The 25,861-nt window shown below is 35.7% G+C and overlaps 1 long non-coding RNA gene across 2 annotated transcripts in view; it reads right to left on the reverse strand.

The window, feature by feature from the left end:
- LOC112426653 (uncharacterized) overlaps positions 1-4,260 on the reverse strand; it is a 52,858-nt gene extending 48,598 nt beyond the window's left edge. The window contains exon 1 of one of the 2 annotated variants that reach the window (XR_011614698.1): positions 4,172-4,260. This is a non-coding gene — a long non-coding RNA (uncharacterized lncRNA). Of the gene's footprint in view, positions 1-2,501; positions 2,920-4,171 lie in introns of those variants that run through there. The other variant, XR_003018045.2, reaches the window with a different exon arrangement.
- Positions 4,261-25,861: the final 21,601 nt, after the last annotated feature.

The raw sequence follows: 25,861 nt of genomic DNA on the forward strand, positions 1-25,861 counted from the left end.
AGGGGGAGAGACGGAGGGGGGTGGGGGGGGAGAGAGAGAGAGAGAGAGAGAGAGAGAGAGAGAGAGAGAGAGAGAGAAAGAATGAGAATGAATTAATATGAATCTGAAATTAAAGAGCCTGAAGGTAATTTTTTAGTGATAGGTCTTTTACTAACTTTCTTTTACTTCCTCTTTCTGTACATTTTGATATCATAACTTCTTTTATGAGCATGATGTTTCAAATCAAATAGTTTTAAAATGAAATACTTCTATTGATCACTTTAGTCAGAAGATCTAGTAAATAGAACTAAGTGCGTAATCATTATTGAGAAGTGTGATAAGAAGATACTTAACCACACTAAGGACATTGGCATTCTTATAGTCATAACAGTCCTGTCCATTTAGAAATATGTTGTGCTTTCCCTCTTGTACATATTACCATTACTAAATAATCCAAAACTGTCTTCTTTTCTCAGGTCCTAGAGTGAGAACATCAAAAATATTGTAGAAATACACTTATAGCTAAAAAATATGCATATTCCTTTTCTTCAATATTTCATTTCTACAAAGTAGTTAATAGATAGGCACAAGGATTCACCTCTTAAGTACAGCAATTTAACTCTGTATTTATTAATAAAAAATGTCATAACAAACGATCTTAAAAATATATATGCCATGCTGATTTGAAATAAAATATGTATATTGTAGGTTTGCATGTATGTTTACTTATATATAATAGATATGCACATGTACATATACACATATGTATATAAATCTATACATATATGCACAAATACTTATATGCATACACAGATACACATACATGCAATATCTCTCTCTCTCTCTCTCTATATATATATATAATCAAAATATTTAAAATAGTTATATCCAGTCTATTATTGATGGGCATTTGGGTTGGTTCCAAGTCTTTGCTATTGTAAACAGTGCTGCAATAAACATGTGTGCATGTGTCTTTATAGTAGAATGGTTTCTAATCCTTTGGGTATATGCCCAGTAATGAGATTGCTGGATCAAATGGTATAAATAAAATGTGATACATTTATACCCTGGAATACTATGCAGCCATAAAAAAGGATGAGTTCATGTCCTTTGCAGGGACATGGATGGAGCTGAAAACCATCATTCTTAGCAAACTAACATAAGAACAGAAAACCAAACTCCGCATGTCCTCACTCAAAAGTGTGAGCTGAACAATGAGAACACATGGACACAGGGAGGGGAGCATCACACACTGGGACCTGTCAGAGGGTGGGGGACTAGGTGAAGGATAGCATTAGGAGAAATACCTAATGTAGATGATGGGTTGATGGGTGCAGCAAACCACCATGGCACGTGTACATCCATTTAACAACCTGCACATTCTTCCCTTGTTTCCCAGAACTTACAGTATAATAATTTTAAATATACATATACATTTTATATAAGAGTAATATATATAATATATATAGCTATATAGAGTAATATATATATAAAGTGGTTATATCATGTTCATATTACTTTCTTTGTTGACTAAATTTTAAAGTATAGGTTATGGTAATTGAAAAAATATTCATTTCTATTTTAATGTATTCAAGCTGCAGAGAATTTGGATTTAGGGTTTCTCATAATGAGATGATGTAGATATTGAAAATGATCTTAGTAATTGTCAGGTTATACATTGTTCTTAATGAGTATTTCTGATAGAGTTCTCACAGCGACCTCTGTGGGAAGCCTTAATAATAACTTGGAGGGAACCACTATTTGCCTCAAGGTCTCCTATACTCTAAAAAACAACCCAGTTATAAACCCTCAGGCTCTAAGTTCTGCACATCTGGTGCCGCATTCTGCAAGTTTCCGTAAATCACCTTCAGAAAGCAGTAAAATAAAAATGAATTTATTTGGTTTACAGTTGGGTAAAGATTGATGATAATTATGTTATCCAATTTAGTGGAAATGTTTGTCAAAAATCTGTAGGATTACTAACTTAAAATGATGGCACTATAGTGTGCATAGTTAGAAAACATTTACAACACAGTTTCTCATAAATCAAAGAGGGAATTAAAAACTCTGCCGTCTACATATAGGTGGTTATAGGAGGATGTGGACTCTAATTTTTGCTGTGTCTTTGGAAGACACCAGATTTACTAAGTTGAAATAGGACCTTCCATTGTCAATAAAATCTCTAAGGTGAGCAATGTGGAATTAGAGAAGAGGCCAAGAACATGAACATTTGGAAAGGGAAAACTATGTCTAAAAGTCAGTGGCTCAAAAATTAGTTAGATTCAAGTTACTAAGGATGGATGTGACAGTGACAAAGTGAAGAAAGTAAAGAAGGTGCAAATCAAACATGAAGTGTGAAAGATGAGTCTGAACACAGATATGAGTAGATGGCGGCGTGTATGTGCGATAGGGAAAATGGTTCCCCAAAGATTTCCACGCTCTAATCCCTGAAACCTTTGAATGATTTATATATCACATGGCGAAATAGACTTTGAAAATATAACTGAGGTCACTGGTCTTACCTTAGAACCTGAAATTAGTTTGTATTATTCAGATGGGCGCAATCTAATCACATGTTCCCTTAAAAGCAAACAACTTCCTCCAGCTGGAAGCAGAAGAGAGCAGGAACGTTGGACAGAATTTGAATTTAAAGGGGCCACATGTAAGAATTAGAAAGGGGCTGGTAAGAGCAGAAGACAGGCCCCAGCTGACAGCCAACAAGGAAATGGTGACTGTAAGTCCTCCTCCCTCAAGGAACTGGATTTTTTCGAAAACTGGATTGATCTTGGAATCAGATTCTTTCTAGAGTCTCTTGATGACAACTCAGTCTGTTGACACTGATTTCTGCCTGTAAAACTTTGAGCAGAGAAACCAGCCGAGCCAACACACACCTATGAACTACGATATTGTGAGGTCACAAATATATGTTAAAAATAAAAAGTGTCGTTTTAAGCCTCTAAGTAGTTGTTAATGTATTAAAGTAGCAACAGGTAATTATACAGTATGATTTGCTAGAAAGGAACAGGGTTCTTATTACAAAGGAACGGCATGTTAGAACTGGAGAAGGGTGGTATAGGTAACAAAAAGAGTCTGTGTGTGCATGCATGGATGGACACGCACATGTCCATAGGTACATGTATTAGGCATATACATGGTCACTGCAAGGGAGTTAAGTCAGAATAGTTCAAAAGGAATAATAAAAAGAATAACATTAATGATGCCAAAACATTTGGGTAATGACAAGTAAAATTAATGATGTCAAAAAGTTTGGGTAATGACAATATCATGGCAATTATTAAATTGACTTTTGATATGTAGTCACCCTGAAAGATATGTTAGTTAATGGACATTCATAAAAAGAAAAGTCTTCATGTGCACTGATGTATTTTTTTTCTTCTCAAGTTTTATTTTAGATTCAGGGAGTGCATGTGCATGTTTGTTACATGGGTAGATGGTGTGTCATTGAGATTTGTCATATGAATGATCCTGTCACCCACATAGTGAGCATAGCACCCCACAGATTTTCAACTCTTACTGCCCTCCCCATGCTAGGACCCCCTAATGTCTATTGCCCAATGTCTATTGTTCCAAGTGAACAGATATTTTCTGTAACTTTTAAAAATATCTCAGGTACTATAAGACTGGCAGATTAAGGAAGTAAATCAGAAGTGCTATTTTTCAGATAGAAATGACAAGCATGTCCTTGTATAATGCCAAGATGTGAAAATGACATCTTGAAGGGGGGATAAAAAGTAAGCCATCTTTGTACTTTAATTTTCAGGAAACAATACTTCTCTAATATCTATAGTACTTGTTTCCTCTTAACTATAGAATTCAAAATATGATCGATTGTAATTTTATCTATAATTATAGGTGGGCCTATATTAAAGATGTAGGCTTGGAAGCTACTCCATTGTAGCCTTTGCACGTTTTTCTACCTGCTTTATATTCTGGCAGTGCTGGGAACTGATTAGATTGAACCCACCCAGCTTAGGGATGAGTCTGCCTTTCGCAGCCCACTGACTCAAATGGTAATCTACTTTGGCAGCGCCCTCACAGACACACCCAGGATCAATACTTTACATCCTTCAATCCCATCAAGTTGACACTCAGTATTAACCATCACATCTAGTTTCTATGAGCAACTAATAGCCATCCCAGAGACCCCAAAAGAGCTTATTATCTCCCTTACAGTCTCATCCTCCCAGTTACTCCAGCCAGAAATCCTGGACTCTTCATGAACTTTTTTATTTTTTTTCTCACATAGTACATCCAGTCCATCATTATTTTCTGTAGACTTTGACTGCAAAATATAAACAGATTATGATCAGTTCTCTGTATCTATTGACCCCATTACTTACTCGGACACTATTTTTCATCTGGATTTCTAAAATGTTCTCCCACTTACTCTTGCTGGTTTTGCCCTCACTCTTACATAGTCTATTTTTAAAACAGGACTCACAGTGCTCCTGTTATTTTGTAAATCAGGTCAAAATATTTCATTTGTGTCAATCTGCTCATGACTCTATCACTTCTCGTATTCCTCAGTGGAAAACCAATGTAATAAAACAGCCTAAAAAGCTTAACTGATCTGATTCCAGTACATTGTTAGACCTGATCTGCAAGACATTCTCTTTCATTGTACCCCAGTCATTCTCCCCTCCTTGCTGCAAGTTGAACATTTGCATCTCTTTGTACCCTCTTTTCCCACTCTTTGGGATGTAATGCAACTGGGTAACTGCAGATCCTTCCTTTCAGATCTCTACTGGACCTCCATGAGGCCTTCAGTAGTCCTCTGTTAGTAAACAGTATATCTACTTTTACCCTTATCTGTAACAATCTCCTTGGCTTTCTGGTTTCGTTATGGTTGCAGAATAAGTGTGAATATCACCTATTGCAATCAAATATGTTATATATTTGTTACTACATATTAAATGACTGTCTCTTCTAATAAGATTGCTAGTCTGGACCAGGCGTGGTGGCTCACGCCTGTAATCCCAGCACTTTGGGAGGCCGATGCAGGTGGATAACAAGGTCAAGAGATTGAGATCATCCTTGCTAACATGGTGAAACTTCGTCTCTACTAAAAATATAAAAAATTAGGCAGGCTTGGTGGCACATGCCTGTAGTCTCAGTTACTCGGGAGGCTGAGACAGGAGAATCACTTGAACCAGGGAGGTGGAGGTTGCAGTGGGCAGTGAACTGAGATCGCACCACTGCATTCCAGCGTGGGTGACAGAGCGAGACACTGTCTCAAAAAAAAAAAAAAAAAAAAAAGATTGCTAGTCTGTTGGGAGTTGGGTTTTATTCACTTAATTCACTTGTATCTACACACATGCAAAATTAATAAAATAGGCCAGGGCAGTGGCTCACACCTGTAATCCTAGCACTTTGGAAGGCCAAGGCAGGCAGATCACCTGAGGTCAAGGTTTGGAGCCAGTCAGGCTAACATGGCAAAGGCCTGTCTCTAGTAAAAATACAAAAATTAGCCAGTTGTGGTGACACATGACTGTAATCCCAGCTACTTGGGAAGCTGAGGCAGGAGAATCGCTCGAACCCAGGAGGTGGAGGTTGCAATGAGCCAAGATCGTGCCATTGCACTCCAGCCTGGGTGACAGAGTGAGTGTAACTAGTAAAAACATATACTAAAAACATAATGAAGCAACTTTAATCTGTATACTTTTATGGAATGAAGGAAATGTATCAGTATCAGTTAGTGGGAAAAAAAAGCAGAATAGTATTCTTATGTGCTGCCATTGGGTAAAAATTGTATTAATAGGGAGAATATTTATTCTGGAATATCTCTGTATACATGCAGAGAGAGTCATAATAGAGGGGGATAAAGGGAGTCTGAATGAGTAATAAGAGAGAACTCTAACATTTTACTTTCAATATACATTCTGTTTATTTGATCATTCACATATGTTATATATTTCCAAATAAATACATTACTCAGCATAATAAAACTATCAAAATTTGACTATTCATGCAATGAATATGCCCCCAAAACGGGTAAATTTGTGAAACTATAAACCAACACACATTTATTATCTACTATACTTAAAAGTTGAGGTAGGTGCTTCAAGGATATTAGAAACATGTAAATTACACCTCTCCTTTGAAAGGGTACATGATCAAGTTGAAGAGACAAGATTTAAATTTTGAAATTTTAAATAAATAGCTGATATGAATTTAGAATTTTAATCCAGGAATATCTTCTGTGAATAGTATGTGCATGGATATTTCTGGATTATATGAGATATATAAATCTATTTTAGTATTCAAAGCACTCATACTCTAAATGGAAGGTAAGAACATACTGCCATGTCTTTCCTCAATAAGCACAGGGATTCTGCATATTGTTATCCACAGTGCACTGTGACCCAAGCCTTTAACGAGAAAGTGTTAAAAGATTTATTGATAATGATGGAGAAGCAGAGTTGAACCAGAACGCACAAGCCCCTTTAACTTTGCACAGTTTTTCCATTTAAACGTCTGGTTGGGACAGCAAACTTATCAAGAAGAGAATTCCCTGACAGAATACTCTTCCCTCACATAGCTTGTTATATGTGTATGCTATCCCAAAATAGGGTAAAGTAACTTTATATTATTTGCAACAAGGAACATGACAAGAAAACTGAGTCTTAGGAAACAAATGCCGAGCTCTGTCAGAGAGATTTCATATTAACCTTGCTGATATCAGGTAGATATCTGGATATTAGTCTGAGAACCAGTTCAGTGCAACTGAACAGCTCTGAGCTGGACTACATGGAACAGAAAAGTGGATAGGAAGAGCCATTCATCCAAAGGCTTTTCTCTTCTCCCTCCACTCTATCACTAGAGTCTTATTATATGTACACTTCCCAATCTAACATCATAATCATTTAGACTTTAATTGGGCCTTTGATGCCTGCTTGCAGAGCTAAAGAAGATGCAGCAAAATTCAAAGGATTACAAAGCATATAACATAAAGTCTATCACACCCAAACCAATTGGGACACTTGGAGTTATCTGCCTTCTCCTTCAGATATTTCTTTGAGATCTCAATTTGAGCTAAGGTATTGGCTCAAAGGTAGCATAACACTTAGACATTTTATCCTCCCCTTCTTAGAGATCCTTCAAGAGTTCAGGGTCAGTACAACCTGGACAAAGAGCAGTATTTGCCGTGCTTAGCAATCAAGACCTAGGCTATCTGATCAGAAAATTCCCATACAGTGTCCCATAAGTTTGAGATAACTCACTGGGCTGCATAATCATCTGTGCTTCATGATGAAAGCCTGTGTATATCAGGCTTTCATCACTCAGAAAAGTTGTGGTGTTGATACCAGAGACAATGAAAAGAAGTGTCAGTCATGATTTCTGAGTTTTTAGCAATCTTCAGAAAATAAGCATTCAGGTCCAACAGGGAAGCAGCAGAGTCCCTGCCATCAAGTAGAGGAAAACAAGTCCTAGAGGCACAAAATGTCTCACCCACAGTTGTATTCAAGACAACGTCCAAATCTATCCAGTATTTATACTTCCTTTGGTGGGCACACAGGTTGGGGTTTTTAGAGAGTATAATTAAGGTAGCTCCATGATAGAGAAAAATATGACCAGGGCATTAAGGAGCAGCTCTGGGTTTTTATTTGTTTGTTTTTCCCAGCTATTATGGAGAAGTACTGATTATTTTACGAACCAAGATATTAAGGTGAGAATATCAGGGATAAAGTTAGGAACTACACAGGAATAAAATGAAGGATACACTTTATTTTCCAAAGACTTTCTGATTTTACACCCCTAACACATGGTGATTAAGCTTAGGTAGAGTGAGAATGATGGTCTGTAACTTATAAGTAGCTGAAAACGGTTCTTATAGAATTCTCCCTCATAGAGGCTGGCATAGGTTGCAAGTAGGATAGACTTTGTAGTTCTTTGTGATAATTCCTTTGCTGTAATATTTTGAGCATAAATCCACCAAGCTATAATAGAATTGAGTACCTATGCTTATTCAGTCTAGAGGGTGTTCTTTAAATGGCTGCTTTCTGACAGTACATGTGAAATATATTTTTATATATGTTATACACATATATATGAGAGATAATCTATAAGTTAAATATATATTATATCACTACATATTCTGTTATCAATACATTGGTGTCCTAGTGGCCTCATCATAGAACTAAGACATTATTAGTAACTACCCATGCGTCTATAGGAAGATACATTTCAATCAGTCTCCTCGTGCTTCATATCGCAGAGCAGGACCTGAAATTAAGCCCATTATAAAGAATATCCAATACTACACACAATCAGCCATTTATTATTTTTATGGGGGATTGCTGTAGCATTCCACTAGATAGTCCATGCTGGAAGTGGATTGTTTCATCAGCAAATCATGCTGTCTTATCTGGTGACAAGTTTTATAGCTGAGACCCTCTTATTCCAATAGTACACATAATATAGTAAGTGGTACTGATTCTGCAGATCATTGGTCTGTTCCTTGCACCTCGTTCTTGGAATTGGCCAAGGATTTGAGGACCTCTGCTGGTCTTAACAGGATATGCCATTTTCACTTTGCAACAGAGGACTGGAATATCAGCGCTCTAAATTGTATTCTCACTCAAAGCCCAGCCAACTTTAATCACTCCAGCATGAACAGTTTCCTCATTGGGAGTCACCATCAGAATGTCTTAAATGAAAAGAAATATGTTAGTGCATACCGGTAGCTCATACTGTGCTAAAACTTGTCTGACCCTTTGATAAAATACTGCAGAATAATTCACATACCTTGTAAAAGGAGTGCACAGATGTACAGCAGGCTTTGCCACATGGAAGCAAATTTATCCTGGTCTTTTTTTGGAAGAACAATCATAAAAAATACAAAAGTGTTGAATGTCCAAAGCTTCACACCATCTACCAGTCATGGCAGCAGTCTGTTTAGTCACAGCAATAACAGCAGCTGTTGCCTGTGAAGCGGGAGCTAATTTTTCATTTTAACTCTGATATTCTACCGAAGGGATCCAAGCATCAGTGATGTTCACTGTTAATGGAATAGCATCCCAAAGAGCTCCTGCCTTCATGAAATATTTTTGACAAGAACAAGTAGTTTTTCTTCTGTTATTATGAGATATTATTTCAACTGTATAATCTTGACAAGTTTTGTAAGTACAGCAGGTACCTGGCAATGAGCTGCAAATATAGTGATAGAACTCATCAGCAAGAGTTCATGGATGTGTCTAACTAGCTTGTTTATACCCGGTGTTTTAATGTAAAATGTCCATATTTAGTGTAATATTTATTCAATGACCATGAATCACAATTTAAGTATAGGACCCAGGAATATTTAAAATAATTTTGACAGCTGTCTCTTGGCCAAAAATAATGACCTTCCAAAACACTTTCTGAAAGGGGAACTTTTTTTTTTTTTTTTTTTTTAAAGACCGTCTTTAGCCCTAGGGATAATAGCTATCCAGTCTTAAATTCCAAGCAAGCCCAGAGTTACCTGGCAAACCCAAGCCTCCTTTTTGTTTTTGTAGTGTACATAAGTTGGACAGTAGAGTCAAGAGTCCCATTAAAGGTGGCAAGAAAACAGACTTGGTCACTAGTCTTCGTTTTGCTAACATGGTCTCACTGTTGGGTAAGGGCATGCTCTACAATGAAAATAGAGAAGGAGTGGGGCTCACTCAGCTGTTCCACCCGAAGGGACATCTCAAGTTGCAATTCCAAGGTGTCCACTCTACTGTTAGCTACACTAGAGGTTTCTCTCTCTCTTCTTAGAACTTGAAACCTCTTTCAAGTGTTGGGAAGAAACCAGGGAGTCAAGATTTAAGCAAACATACTATCCTTGGTTGCTCTCTACAGTCATATTCTATTGCTTACCCTAAAAACCACCTCAAACTTAGTGGCTTAAAACAAAACACGTTCATTATCTCATAGAGTAAATTTGTCCAACTTGCAGCACAGAAGCTGCATGTGGCCCAAGATGGCTTTGAACGTCCCAACACAAATTCATAAACTGTCTTGAAATATTATGAGACTTTTTTACAATATTTTAGCTTATCAGCTATCACCAGCGTTACTGTATGTGTGGCCCAAGACAATTCTTCTTCTATGTGGTCTAGGAAAGCCAAATGATTGCACACCCTGTCATAGATTTTGTGGGCAGAATTCTTGACACTGTGTTCTACCTACTTTTTCTGTTCCAGGTCTTAAAAGATCAAGGTTCCACAAGGCTGCTTTTTTTGGTAAGGTATAGGAATGAATTTGCTTCTAAGCTCATTGAGGTTATTGGGTGGAGTCAGTCCCTGGTATTTTGGTGGCTGTCATCCTGTGGCTGACCTTTGCCCCAGTGGCTGCCAAAACCCTGTTATGGTGTATTCAACTCTGCTTTAGAATTTCCTTCACCATCAGCCACAGCTTCTCATCCACCTGGATCTGGATATTCCAATTTAGCCAAAAGACCACCCACAGCCCAAGACAGTGGTTGGGACTAGGAGAGTCCACTTTGAATTTTTTTTTCCAGTTTCAGAAAAATTTTAACATGGAGACTACAGTATGGAATTCCCTCTGGTGATCAATCTCATGCAAGGAAAGTGTGCAGATATTTAGCCTAATGCTTCTCACCTCTAAACATATTCTTTCAAATTCTGTTTGGGATGCTGAGACAGAAACTCGGAGGCTAATTTCCCCTTTGTCTTGTGGCTGTCTGTCACCATCTGAAATAGGATGCAGCATATGCTGACTGGGAGAGAAGAGCAGGAGAAAAAGGTGGGTTTTTTATCAGTGTTGGCATTGCAGACAGTTGGCCTTGGAAGTGGCCATTGGTTCCAAGCTTTAGACTGTTCCTGTTTAATAGAACCACCTGATCCCTCACCCTCATCCCACTTAGCAGTACCAGCACTAGCCAGCATCCTCTCACCAGAGGTCTGGGCTCCCAAAGGCCCCTTCTCTAAGCATCTATATTCTAGTGATGCTGACTTCTTCCCCTTGTTCCCTTGCTTCTTTCAGCCCTTGGGTTACACAGAGCCACTTTAGTGTTCATTGTTACCTTTCATTCCTTCACATGTTTAATCAGTTACCTATATTAAAATATCTTTGTTTAAAAATGAGTATAGTTTCTGTTTTTCTGAACTTGCTTTCCTTAACGTATCATAGAGGAGTAAGACAACACACAGCATTGTCCCATGCTGAGAGTGCTGCTATTGGCTGGAGGACCTTCTGCCTTCTGCAAGCAGGGTCTGTGCAGGGAACTGATGGCAAAAGGAGTGTGTCTAGCCATCCACCCAAGGCTATGCCTTTCTTCTACAACAAATCCATTTATTATTTGCACAACGAAAATAAATTGGTGTATTAATGAGTAGTAAGTACCTGCAAAATTGTGTGCTACATGTTTTTACATATTCCAGAATAATCAAAGCAACATGTATCACAAATAGCATTGTTTTCTTCATTATAGAATCTTTCTCACAATGAGTAGATACATCATCTAATGAAAAATTGACATTTAACTGAAATATGACCATCATCTGCATTATTTATATAATTAAAGTGTTTCAGATACACAACTGCTTGCTAATAAATGATTCCACATTTTAAAAATGTTCAAATACCAAACTAAAGAGGTCAACTACTTTAAAAAACTCAGCAAATTTTTTTTTAGTAAGATAGAAATGTACATGCAAGTCACACTAATTGATAGGAAGTTACGTTCTCAAAACTTTTATATTCCTCTAAGTAAATGATTTGCTATTATAGCAACAAATTTATATATTAAAATGTCATTTACTGACATTGACTACTCCTGCAGTATCATACAAGTACTTTTGGATAAAAGCCCTTCAAAGCACAATTAGTAATAATGAACATTAACTCATTTGGAAAGGCATTTCATTTTAAGGCACTGTGTAAAATGGAAGTTTGGCCTTTCAGCTCAGCTATGATTAACCATGGTATAAATTACAAAAAATAAAGCTTCATTATGTCATATTTGTACAACATAAGATAATTAAACATACATATAAGATATTCACATTATGAGAACATCAAATTCATTAGAAATACTCTAAATTATTTTTAATTTAGTGAGATGTTAGAAATAACAATGGAGACTTGTTTCTTTAGTATGTAGGACATATATAAATAACTGTCTTGAGCTTGAATTCAATGCAAGTTTGCCATATTTGACTTACAAAAAAATAAATACTACATATGCACATAAACACAACACACACACACAAAAAATAATATTAACTGTTCCATTTAAATTACATCTGTTGCACATTTGATTGCAAATCTCAAGAAATCACTGTCCCCAGACCTATTATAAATGAGTTCTACTGTAGCTTAATTTCTTACTGGCTGAGAAAAGAAACAAGTGCGCGCTCGCTCTCTCTCTCTCTCTCTCTCTCTCTCTCTCTCTCACACACACACACACACACACACACACACACACACACACACACACACGATCAGAAATACACCTGGGAGCCCATGCCTAGTTTTGCAGCAAGGAGCATAAAGATAGTAGAACAAATTCCTTCTGCTCTTAGACCACAAATTCTATTTATTCTTTGAGCTGCTTTTTCATTTCTGTCTTTGTTGATCTTCCTAGACTTGGCTAGATTCTGTCACCCTTTTGCTGATTAAGATATTATGATTTGGAGAAATTTCCTTAGAATTTAGAATGCCTTAAATAGATGCCTGGAACACAGGTGTTCTGAACAATAAATGTGCTTAAAAGTCTTTATTTCAGGGAGAGAAAAACAAAGCATTTTCCTTTTTTCAATGTATTTAGGTGCAAGATGCCAGCAAAGCCCCAACAACATCTGAACAATGTTAACACTCTTGGTCAGAGCTAAGTAATGGTTGCCCATATAACAGCACATTAGGAAATCTATATTTCATCTTCAAACCAAGATTTGAAATTCGTTGTTGTATCTCTGATTTGTTTCTCATAAGCCTGAACCCAGTATCTTCACCTTCAAATTTATGCTCTTATAATCTTTCCAAATTGATGTATTTTTTTTCTTATAAATAGCTTTCAGCTCCTGTTTTATCAGCCCCAGGCAGATACTGCCCACTCCCCATCTCATCCCTGGCTGAGGATCTACAGTCTGTGAAATTTGTGGGAAATGTAATTAAATATAAAATGTCTTTGCAACCCAGAAAACGTCTCCACAATGGTAGTAGAGAAAGGAAACACATCATTACTGAATAATCATTAAGCCAGAATGTGATACACATCACAGGCAGATCCCTATGGGATTGCAAATACAAGAAAAAAAATCTCACCTTTTTATATAGCCAAGCAGATAGAACCTATTGCATCCATGTTCTCAAGGTGAACACTAGCTAGTCCTAAGGCAAGAAGGCCTGACAGCACTATTTGTCAAACATAGCTCATCCTAGATTTACCTGGCAATTGTGGTGACCATGTGTGTTAGCTAACTAGCTTTATCCAGAGAACAAATAAACTTCTTATATCTTTATGACACAAGATACTTTGCAACATAAGGTAAGGTTCCCACTGAAATTAGTCTCTTACCAAGGCACAGAGAGTGGTAGTACTATCTTCCTTAAAGATTCCATTTCAAAAAGATCATACCCAGGTCCTTGAGAAAGTAATTCCTGAATCTTAAAACTGACAGGAGGCTTGTTTAGTTCTTAAAAAGGTTTACATACATTTCAAAGAGACTAAGAAGGAATTTATATTAACAAGTGATAGAATATGAAGTAAATACTTTAAGAAAAGGGAGTAGATTGTGGAGGGTGTCTCTTCCCTTGTTTCCAAGAGTATTTTTTTTCTATTTGTATTTATCTTACAATATTAGTATCATAGCCCTGGGAGGCTTATTCAAGAGGAAACACTGAGTGACAGGGACCTCAAAGATTTTCTAGTTCATGTACATTCAGGCAAGGACTCTATTTTCAATGATTAATATCTGGCTAATTAGAAAGTAGATAAAAGGATAAAAATGCTCTTCACCCTACAGAATATGGTTTAAAGTTCTGTCTGTGAACATCTAAGCTTGCAAGATAAAAATGAAGGCAGGTATAAGCTTGCAGAAAGTCCCTGAAGAATATTTAATAATTTCCCCTCTTGCAAGAGAACAGTAGAAGTCACATATCACTTTAGGAATCAAATGGTTGGGACATTTTATTTAAAAGTAGCGTTGTTTATATATAACTTTGTGCTTGTTAGTAAGATCTGTCCAGAGAAACACTGATTTATGTATTATTAAATTTTAAACCTCTAACAAGAGAGAAGTCTCTTGATCCTAGAATAACTTTAGATTTCTCATATCTCTATCTAGGCCTTGGGGGTAATTGGAACAACGAAACAGAAGCCCCTAATTTATATGAAAGTTTCAGAAACCACTTATAAGCAGAATTTATTTTTAATGAAGTAGACGTTGGGGATAATAAAGAGACAGAGTATTATAAACTGTTCGGGGCTTGGCTGCTAAAAACAACAATGAAAATGGGGTTCCAGTAAGAGCGAAGGAGAGAACTTTCTTGTGCTTATCTCCTCTACTTGAGGCTCCTTTCTCCCTAAGGCTCTCTTCTTGCACTTGAGGCATTTTTGGAGTATCTAAGATATACCAAATTTATTTACATCTAAAAGCATATACACATTATGTGTCCTACAAGCATTGCTACACACATCATTTAAAATCTTTGCTAAAATGTTAGCTGTTCACAAAGGCTAGCCCTGTGGACTATATAAAGCAGACTTTCCACCATCTTACAACACATTGCCGGCCCTACATTTTTCTCCAAAGCACTTAATTATGACCCGATATCATACCAGTTTATAATTTATTTTCTGTCTTCCCAATAAAAATATAATTTGTCTGATAGCAGAGACTTTGTATATCTTATTCACAATGATCCTGGAAAATATTGCCTAGAACAGAGCCTGGGAAATAAAAAAGTACTGAAAAATGTAGTTTAAAAGGATGAATTTATAATATGAACCCTGATAACGGGGAGGTGAAATTTCGAGTAAAAAACAAAATTAGTGAAATTTCACTAACTATTTTTGCTCACATTTAAACACTGGGTCCTTTAAATACATATTTTGATATTTATCTTATAATGCTTAATTTAATTGAATCATGCAGGTCGGGTAAGAGAATGGGAAATAAGCTGAATCTATTTGGAGACTTTTGAGCTTCTTGTGTTAGGATCTCTCTAAAGACTTGGGATGTTTTCAGCTGTTATTTTATTAAGTTTTCTACTATGTTTCCCATTATTCTTCTTGCAGACATCTCTTAATGCAAATGTTTGTTTACCTAATGGTGTCCCAGATGTCTCATAGGACTTCTTCATTCTTTTTTCTATTATTTTTGTCTTACTGAGTTATTTCAAGACACCTGTCTTCAATTTCAGAAACTCTAAATAGAACAATAACAAGTAAAAATATTGACTCAGCATTAAAAAAAATTCCTACCACCACCACCAACAAAAAGCCCAGGACTGGATGGCTTCACTGCTGAATTCCACAAAACATTTAAAAAAGAACTAATACTAGTTTTTCTCAAATTATGCCAAAAAATTGAAGGGGAGGAAATTCTTCCAAACTCATTCTACAAGTTCAGCATTACCCATGGGCTAACACCTGACAAAAAATACCACAAAAATGTAGAAAACTATAAGCCAATATCATTGATAAACATAGATGTAAAAGTTCTAGAAAAATACTAGCAAACAGAATGTAACAACTCATCAAAAAGATTATATACCATGATAAAGTAGGATTTATTATAAGGATGCAAGAATAGTTCAATATATGTAAATTGATAAATGTGATATACTACATCAGGAGAATAAAGGACAGAAGATGTGATTATCTCAACAGATGCAGAAAAAAATATTTGATAAATTTCAACATCACTTCATGATAAAAATTCTCAACAAATTAGATATATGAGAAATGTATCTCAACCCAATAAAGGCCATATGTGACAAACCCACAGCCAACATTATACCGATTAAGGAAAAGTTGAAAGCTTTTCCTTTAAGACCTGGAACAAGACAAGCATGCTCACTTTGATGCCCACTTTCACCACTCTTTTTTTTTTTTTTTTTTTTTTTTTTTTCTCTGTTGCCCAGGCTGGACTGCAGTGGCCGGATCTCAGCTCACTGCAAGCTCCGCCTCCCGGGTTTACGCCATTCTCCTGCCTCAGCCTCCCGAGCAGCTGGGACTACAGGCGCCCGCCACCTCGCCCGGCTAGATTTTTGTAATTTTTTTAGTAGAGACGGGGTTTCACCGTGTTAGCCAGGATGGTCTCGATCTCCTGACCTCGTGATCCGCCCGTCTCGGCCTCCCAAAGTGCTGGGATTACAGGCTTGAGCCACCGCGCCCGGCCCACTTTTACCACTCTTATTGAACACAGCACTGGAAGTCTTTACCACAGCAATTAGGCAAGTGAAAGAAAAGCCAGCCATCCAAGTTAGAAAGGAGGAAGTGAAATTGTTCCTGTTCACAGATGATGTAATTTTATATAGAGAAACGCCTAAAGATTCTACCAGAAAAACTCTAAGAACTGGTCAACAAATTCTGTAAAGTTACATGATGCAAAAGTCAACATACAAAAATTAGTAGCACTTCTATACAACAATAGCAAACCAGTTGAAAAAAAAATGAAGAAAGAAATCTCACTTACAATAGCTAAAAATATATAAAAGATACCTAAAATATATATTTAACCAAAGAAAAGAAAGATCTCTACAAGGAAGACTATGAAGAGGCCACAATAAAATGGAAAGACATTCCTTGTTTATGGTTTGGAATAATTAGTATTATGAAAGTGAACCTGTTATTCACACCAATGTGTAGGTTCAATCCAGTCCCTAACCAAATACCAAAAACATTATTCACACAAATAGGAAAACAATTCTGAACTTTATATGGAACAAAAGGTGTCAGCTAGGAAAGCAATTCTTAATAAAAAGAACAAAGTTGGTGACACACACTACCTGACTTCAAAATATGCTATAAAGTTATAGTTATCAAAACAGCATGACACTGGCATAAAAACATGGTAGAAAATAGAAAACCTAGAAACAAATCTACAAATTTACAGCCAACTGAGTTTCAAAAAAGGGGCCAAGAACTTACATTGAGGAAATAATAATCTATTCACTAAACTGGGAAAACTGGACATCCATATGCAGAATAACAAAACTAGACCCCTTTGTCTCACTATATGCAAATATGAAATCAAAATGGATTAAATACTTTAAATGTAAGATGGGAACCATGAAACTATTAGAAGAAAACATGGGAAACACTTCAAAAAATTGGGTTGGGCGAAGATTTTATGGATAAGATATATAAAACACAGCTAATGAAAGCAAAAATAGACAAGAGGGATTATATCAAACTAAAACGTTTCTGCACAGCAAAGGAAACAATCCACAAAGTGAAGAGAAAGCCTACAGAATAGTAGAAAATACTTGCAAACCATTCATCTGATAAAGTATTAGTATCTATAAAACACAAAAACTGAAGCAACTCAACAGCAAAATATCAAATAAAATTGTTTACATATGAGCAAATTATATGAATAGACATTTCTCAAAAAACATACAAATGTCCAACAAGTGCATAAAAAATAATTGACATCACTAATCATCATAGAAATGCAAATCAAAACCACAATGAGATATGACCTCACTCACATTACAATGGCTACTTACAAAAAGAAAAAAAAAATGACAAATATTGATGAGAATGTGGAGAAGAGAAAGATAACACTTATGCACTGTTGGTGGTAATGTAAATTAGCACAGCTATTACGGAAAACACTGTGAAGGTTTTTCAAAAAAACTAAAAATAGTACTACCATTAAATCAGCCAATCCATCTACTGTGTATATATCCAAAGGAAAGGAAATTAATATGTAAAAGAGATATCAGCACTCTCATGTTTATTGCAGTGCTATTCACAGTACTCAAAACATGGAATCAACCTGTCCATCAATAGATGAATATATTAAAAATATTTTATATATATATATATATACACACACACACACATATACACACACACACACACAATGAAATAGTATTTGGTTATGAGAAAAACTGAAATCCTGCCTTTCCTGGCAATATGGATAACACTAGAGGACATTTAGATAAGTGAAATAAGCTGGCATTGAAGGATAAATACTACACATTCTCACTTGTATGAGAAAGCAAAAAAAAAGAAAAAAACATTGCTCTCCTGGAAGCAGAGAGTAGACGAATTCTTACTAGAGGCTGAGAAGGGTAGTGGTGAGGGCAGGATAGGGAGAGTTTGCTTAAGGAGTATAAAATTACAGCTAGATAGAAGCAATAGTTTCTAGTTTTCTATAGTTCTATAGAGTGATTACAATTAATAATTTGTGGTATATTTTCAAATAGCTAGAAGAGAGAACTTTGAATGTCCCCAACACAAATAAATAATAATAGTTTGAGTTGGTGTATATGCTAATTACCCTGATTTGATAATTATGCATTGAATACATATATGAAAATATCACACTGTGACCCATAAATATGTACAATAATGTGCCAGTTAGGAAAATCTATGGAGATAAGCTCTCTGAAGCTATGCCAGCACAGCACATTCACTCTGCTCCTTGCCCCATATGGAAAGTAGGATTAGAAAGGGTGTAAAATAATTGTTTCTGCTTTCTCTAGTCCATTTACAACATTAATCCTTAAGCACATGTGATAATGTAACGGGAGTCCTCAGTTATTAGGCCTGAATAATATGCACTAGTTTTGAATTTGCAAAAATTTTTAAATAATGGCTTGATACACCTCTATTTTTGTTGTAAATATTTAGAATTATGTTATCTTTGCCTAAGTAATACATATTTAATAGGTATTTTTCACTACGATGAATAAATGAATAAAAATATTTTTGTTGTGAAAATGAAATCGAAAATTTGCAAAAGGTCAAAACAAAAGCTGATGTATGATGCAAAGGGGCAAGTGACAATGGACTGTGAAAATGTGAATGAACTAATAGGCAAATTAAATAGATGAAAAGTGAATGGATTGTCTACATTTTTTAGGTTTATTTACAATATTAAGCTAATTTGTGATTCAATCAGTCCAGAGGTGTTCAGTGAGCAACTTCTAAGGACCCACCTCATGTTTACATATAGTAATAATCAAAAAAGAAGATCTTTTGATATTGTATTTCTAGATTCCTGCAGATTCTGTGTTGTGATAGAGTATACACACACACACACACACACACAGACACGCATACACATGTATTATGGTACTTTAAACCAACAAAATGTGGATTAATCCAACACATTTTTACACTATTTTGGTTGATTCATAACTTTTAATGACAATGAAAAACTAGGCAGTTTTTTCTGAATTACATAATCCTCAAAATTCATAGCTTCCCAAATTTTGATGAATAAGGAGGTGCAGAAAGAAAATAGAACATTTGAAAACAGGTATAAAAGGCAAAATGAAATACAAGCCTTTTCTCTGTAATTAGAGGTTTAAATTATTAATGCTATTTCTTAGCAAAGGTTTCAGAAGAAAGAGAATGCATTGCAGCCATCACCATCTCAAAGTGTTCTTGGCATAATTTAGGATGTGGCAATTTATTTAATGAAACCATATTTTTCAGTTAAAATTTTAAAAAATCTCAGAAACAATCTGGTGATGTTTGCTAGTGCTCTAGCAGAGAGAAACATAGCTACAGCGGGCACAGTCTTAAGGAAAAATTAATTAAAGAAATTGAACTAATTTAAAAAGCTGCAGGAGTTAGGTTTTCATTATGCAAGGTACTTTCTTTTTCATGTTTTCTGTCGCTCCTGAGATATATTTTATAAACTGATAGAACCATATGAGACTAAACATGAAGCCCTCATTGAGGGAATAATACCATGATGACATTAATACGTTATATCGGCATTGCCAGGATAAACTCTATCCTCAGCGATGAGAATATACACAGACCTGAATGATACATCTAGCTTCAGATAAAGCAACAATATTCATGATCTATTGTGTCATGTGCCATGAATCTGAATATGTAATAAAACAGATTCAGAAGATATCAAATTCAGGTCTAACATGCTACTTTTTATCTGTTGATTCTTTAAACATACTTAAAGCATGAAATATCAACATGAGGTTTTGACACCTGAAATTTTCTTGCAACCATGGTTTTTCCTACCATCATCATTGAAATACCTAGCATATGCTCAACACTTAATATTCACCATTATACTTACTATACAAATCCCTTTTATATACCTTATCTCAATTAGTTCAAGAAACAGGCTCATGGCCACACTTTTCATCCTTGTAAAATTAATATTCTAAATGTGAACATGTAAAATTAAAGTAACTGAAGCTTAGAGAGTTAAAAAAAACTTATCTGTCAAACATCTGAACAGTAGTTTACTTACTCCAAGAGACTCACCTCTAAAGCACTATTTTATGCCAACTGGGCTACATATCCAAATTTCAACTTTGTGTTTGTCGTTTTATCAACTCATTTAAAAAACTAAAATGCAACATATATGTAATCTATAATAATATATCATTTAATTACTGCATTTAGTCTGAGGAAATAAAGATTAATCAGACTCAATTATTATCCTCAAGTAATTCTCAGACTTGTGAAGACTTACTTTGAAGAAAAGGATTAGGCCAGGCACGGTGGCTCACACCTGTAATCCTAGCACTTTGGGAGGCCAAGATAGGCAGATTGCTTGAGGTAAGCAGTTTGGGACCAGTCTGGCAAACATGCTGAAACCCCTGTCTCTACTAAAAATACAAAGATTATCTGGGCATTGTGGCACACTCCTGTAATCCCAGCTACTTGGGAAGATGAGACAGGAGAATCTCTTGAACCGGGAAGCAGAGGTTGCATTGGGTTGAGATTGTGCACTGTAGCCTGGGAGAGAGAAAAAGACTCTATCTCACAAAAATAAATAAATAAATAAATAAATAAATAAATAAAATAAAATGATTATATTTACTGTGATAATTGATCCTAGAGGAATAAAGTGCTGTATAAACAACACTTAAGCAGGGTCCAACTTTCTCTGGTATGGCAGAAGTTGATAGGCTGCCTAGGCAGAGAGAAACAATATATCTGCAACCATATTAACTTTGATAAATATGAAGAGGTGGATGCTGCTAGTCCCTGCTAGATTCATTTTAGCTGTGACACCCATCGCCAATGAGTGACAATGTTGGCTGATAGCAACTCATGTCTTCCTGTTTCTCTGGAGAATTGGCCCTTGCACCCTTATGTTTTCCCCCTGCAGGCTAAACCAATTTCACTTCGGCAAACTGATCTCTGTCAATGCCTGAGTGACACAGAGGATACACATTCTCCCTGCTGCTTTAAAGAGGGAGTATGTCTGTGGTACGAATTTTGCTTCCTAACTTCTAAGTGTTTCAGTGTTTTAGTCCTCAAACGATAACTCACATTTGTTTAGCTTTTCTCTTGTTTTCTGGCCTGCTTCATTCACTCTCCTCCTTGAGATCACCCATTTAAATAATTTGAACAAGAACTTTCATCTCAGGCTCTCCTAAGAAACCAAATAAAAGACAAAGTGTCACAGCAGTAAAAATTTAAGATAGGAGATAGTTGAATGAAGAAGTTAGGCAAGTAACAATTATGAACGTATGTTTTCATAAGACATTGTATGTGTGTGTGTGTTTATATGTATTGTTGGTGGGTGTGGGGGTGTGTGTGTGTGTGATCATAAAATCCTTGAAATGAAAGATCTTACTTTCTTCACCTTTATGTCTCTTCCTGTTACATCCCTTCAGTCTTAGATTGATCTCAAATTGGTCACATGTCTCACACATAGAACTACATACTTTGTTGGGCGCGGTGGCTCAAGCCTGTAATCCCAGCACTTTGGGAGGCTGAGGCGGGTGGATCACAAGGTCAGGAGTTCGAGACCAGCCTGGCCTAGATGGTGAAACCCCATCTCTACTAAAAATAAAAAAATTAGCCAGGCGCGGTGGCACGCGCCTGTAGTCCCAGCTACTCGGGAGGCTGAGGCAGGAGAATCCCTTGAACCTGGGAGGTGGAGGTTGCAGTGAGCTGAGATCGTGCCACTGCACTCTAGCCTGGGTGACAGAGTGAGACTCCATCTCAAAAACAAAAAAACAAACAAACAAAACTACATACTTCATACTTCACATAGTAGAGAATACTAAAGCCTTTTCGAATAAATGAACAAAGATGTAGGATTCTAAATTCAACAATGATGTTGTAAAATTGTATTAATTTACCACAATGCTTGACAAAATATTTTACCAAACATTGTTTATCAAATGCCCTGATATATTTAATATGTTTAAATAAATTCAAGGATAACTGTCATAACAAATTGTTATTTGGACGTGCTAGTGTTCAAATGCAACATGGCAACTCTAATAATTTGTCACAAAATACAACTCCATTGGAGATTATTATATTATATAATTGAAAAGTTAGAAATTACAATGTAAACAGTTCTATCTTAACCCAGTGTCAAATGTTGTCATAAGTAACAGAGTCCGTTCTCTCTCCTGATCATGTGGCTTTTCTCCAGTTTGAAATGAAGGCATAATTCTGCCCACAGTCCCAATCCTACATCCACCTAAGCATCCAATAGCAAAATAAGAGAGCTTCTCCTTCAGTATATTGTAACACACTTTTCATGATTTGCTTGCTTACAAAGTGGTTACTAGGCCTATTCCTGAAATAAATGCTATGGCCAGGATATAGCTCTATATAAATGGACTAGAACCACCATATCATCTGGTGTTCTCCTAATAGAATCCACTGTGGATGGGGGGATTTGGTTCTTAAGTTGGCGTAATGTGGATCACTTGTCCCAAGTCCACTGCCAGGGGTGAAGACCCTCCTTATTCATATTGACTGAGAGAATGGCAGATGGGGACATTTTCAGGAAGTAATTAAGAATGATAGGCAGGCCCAAAGCAAAAAGTTCCTCCACAGAAATTACATTTATGTTGAATCAATTAATACTCGGCCAGTGTATTAAAACTGTACCTAGAAATTATGCTACATTACAGAAAATAGTTAAGAATATTACGTTTCAAAATTTTATAAATGCAAACGAAAAATTTTAAAACTTGAACTAGAATTACCTAAAGCACTCAAATAGAGTGAGAGAAAATACCTCTATCTACAATTATGTAAAAAATCTCCTTTTTATAAGTCAATTTTGAATAAATTGAGATTATAGTAGATACTCATTGACCTGGTTATGAGCTCTTTGGTCCCAATACTTTTGTTATAAATAAAACATAGATACACGAAAAATGTATAAAAATATAGTTTAATGGCTGGGTGCAATGGCTCGTGCCTGTAATCCCAGCACTTTGGGAGGCCGAGGCAGGTGGATCACGAGGTCAGGAGTTCAAGACTAACCTGGCCAACATGGTGAAACCCCATCTCTACTAAAATTACAAAAATCAGCTGGTCATGGTGGCATATGCCTGTAATCCCAGCTACTCGGGAGACTGAGGCAGGAGAATTGCTTGAACCAGGGCCTGGGAGGAGATTGCAGTGAGTCAAGATCCCGACATTGCACTCCAGCCTGGACTACAGAGCGATACTCCATCTCACTCTGTGTGTGTGTATGTGTGTGTGTGTGTGTGTGTGTGTATGTGTGTGTTTGTGTGTGTATATGTGTGTGTGTATGTGTGTGTATATATATATATGGTTTAATACATTTTTATGAAGTGTACAATATTCTAACCAATACCCAGTTCAAGAAATAAAACTTTGCCCACCCCCCATTAAATACCTCTTGTGTTCAGTCCCAATATCAAATCCTTCTTTTCCCATACAAGTAACCACCATCTTGTTTAATCATCAATTCTTACATTTCTTTATAATTTTACTTTATATGAATAATTATATTTTTTGTATAATTTGTATACCTAGACACCAGAAGTTTTGTGATTTGTAAGGCATATTTTACTTTAAACATTCTCCCTCCATCTTGTAATTTCCACCTTACAATGTGTCTGTTAAAGTGCCTCTTCCTTTTGACCTATGGAGTTTTTCAGTTTCTGGGTTCTATTGTTGCATTTCAGCATGTTCCTCTGTTCTTCGTGTTCCCCAAAATTGTCACAGAATCTCAGAGTTTAGTTTAAGCTTGATTTTCATTCCTTTGGCCAGATTATTAATGTTGTTATGTTATTTCATGAGGAGTCTCATTATATCTGCTATTCCTTTTTTTTTTTTTTTTGGACATCACTAGCCATTGATATTCACTGCTAGATACATTGATTTGTTGGAGGTTGACAATTGATAATATTCGGTTATACGTTTGCATTTATATATAGAATCATGTTATAATTAATCACTTATCTTCACCTATCCTTTGGTTGTCTAGTGGTATGGTTCACAGAGAAAAGGCCACATAAATATTTTGTTTTAGTCACTATATTTGAAAATACTGAAATTGTTAATATTTTAATAATCATTATAAACTAATGGATTTGAACACATAGGTTGTAATTCATTTCAATTATTGTATTTGATGAGCTCAAATGATTTCATATTTGACTGCAGAAATCTTTTCAGTTTGTTGTTTTGCCCTTTTAACAGTATCCCATAAACACTGATAGTTTTCTTGCTATCTGATGTAACAAGATACTCCAGGGTCATCTCGTAAATTTTTGCTCCAATACTGGAATTAGTCATTTTTCTAAGAAACACTTCTTTCTTTAAGTAAGAGATGACATTTTATGACCACAGTCAGATAACTAGAGATGCTCATTGCTACTTTATTATTCATTGCTTCTAGGCATTTTCAGTGGTCACATATAGAAAAATATATAATACACACAAGCATACACAAACACTATAAAACATCTTGCATATTCATGGATAATTTCAATCCAAAATGTTAACTACAGGATTTTTACTAAAATACCTCTGAATTGCACCTATGTCTCCTCTCTTACACACTGATAGTACTGGCTCTCAAGATTACAGAGATGATTGAATTAGAATATACCACAATTATTTGCTCTATTGAAATATACAGTATTTGAAGCATAACCATATTAGTACTCTTTAATATGTATCACTCAGAGTTCTCCAATGAAACTGAACAATCAGGATGATAGGATATATGGACAAATAAATACATATATCAATAGATACATCAATAGATGCATGCATAGATAAAATATGAAATATGGTTTAATAAATTTTATATATACTGTATTCATTCTTCCCCCTCCATTTACAAGTCACATTATCTACATTGATAGAACACAAATCCATTACACACTATTCTTTGTAGCTTATCGGAAGTTCATTATTCATTCATGGGCAAGAAAAATTTTTATCATGAAGGACTAGATAGTATACATTTAAGGTTTTTTAGACCATATAGTCTTGCTTGCAATTACACCGGTATGCCATTCAACTGTGAAAGCCCTAATAAAGGAGGTGTTAATAAGTGAGCACGACTGTGTAAATATAATACCTTATTAATAAAAACAGAATCAAAGCAGATTTGGCCCATGAATTATAGTTTTTCTACTGCTTGCTCGCTAGATTGCTCAAGAAGTGCTCATGAAAACATTATTCCCTCAGTTTTTGCATGTTGATAACAATTTGTCTGTGGTTATTATACTTGATAGTCCGTTTTGTTGGACATAAATCTTTGGCTCACATTTTTTTCTTTGACATTTTCTTTGATTTCTTTAAATGTTTTATATCATCTTCTTTGGCTATAAAGCATTATATTGATGTTTTCTGATAATTCATTTCTTTCCTTTTCTATGTCATTTACTCTTTGTCTAGATGCTTAAGTGTTTTGGTATTTTTTCTTAAAATATAGTAATTTTACTGGAATCTCTCATGGTGTTGGTCATTCTGGGT

Source organism: Macaca nemestrina, chromosome 16, assembly GCF_043159975.1.
Source record: "Macaca nemestrina isolate mMacNem1 chromosome 16, mMacNem.hap1, whole genome shotgun sequence".
Taxonomy (NCBI): domain Eukaryota; kingdom Metazoa; phylum Chordata; class Mammalia; order Primates; family Cercopithecidae; genus Macaca; species Macaca nemestrina.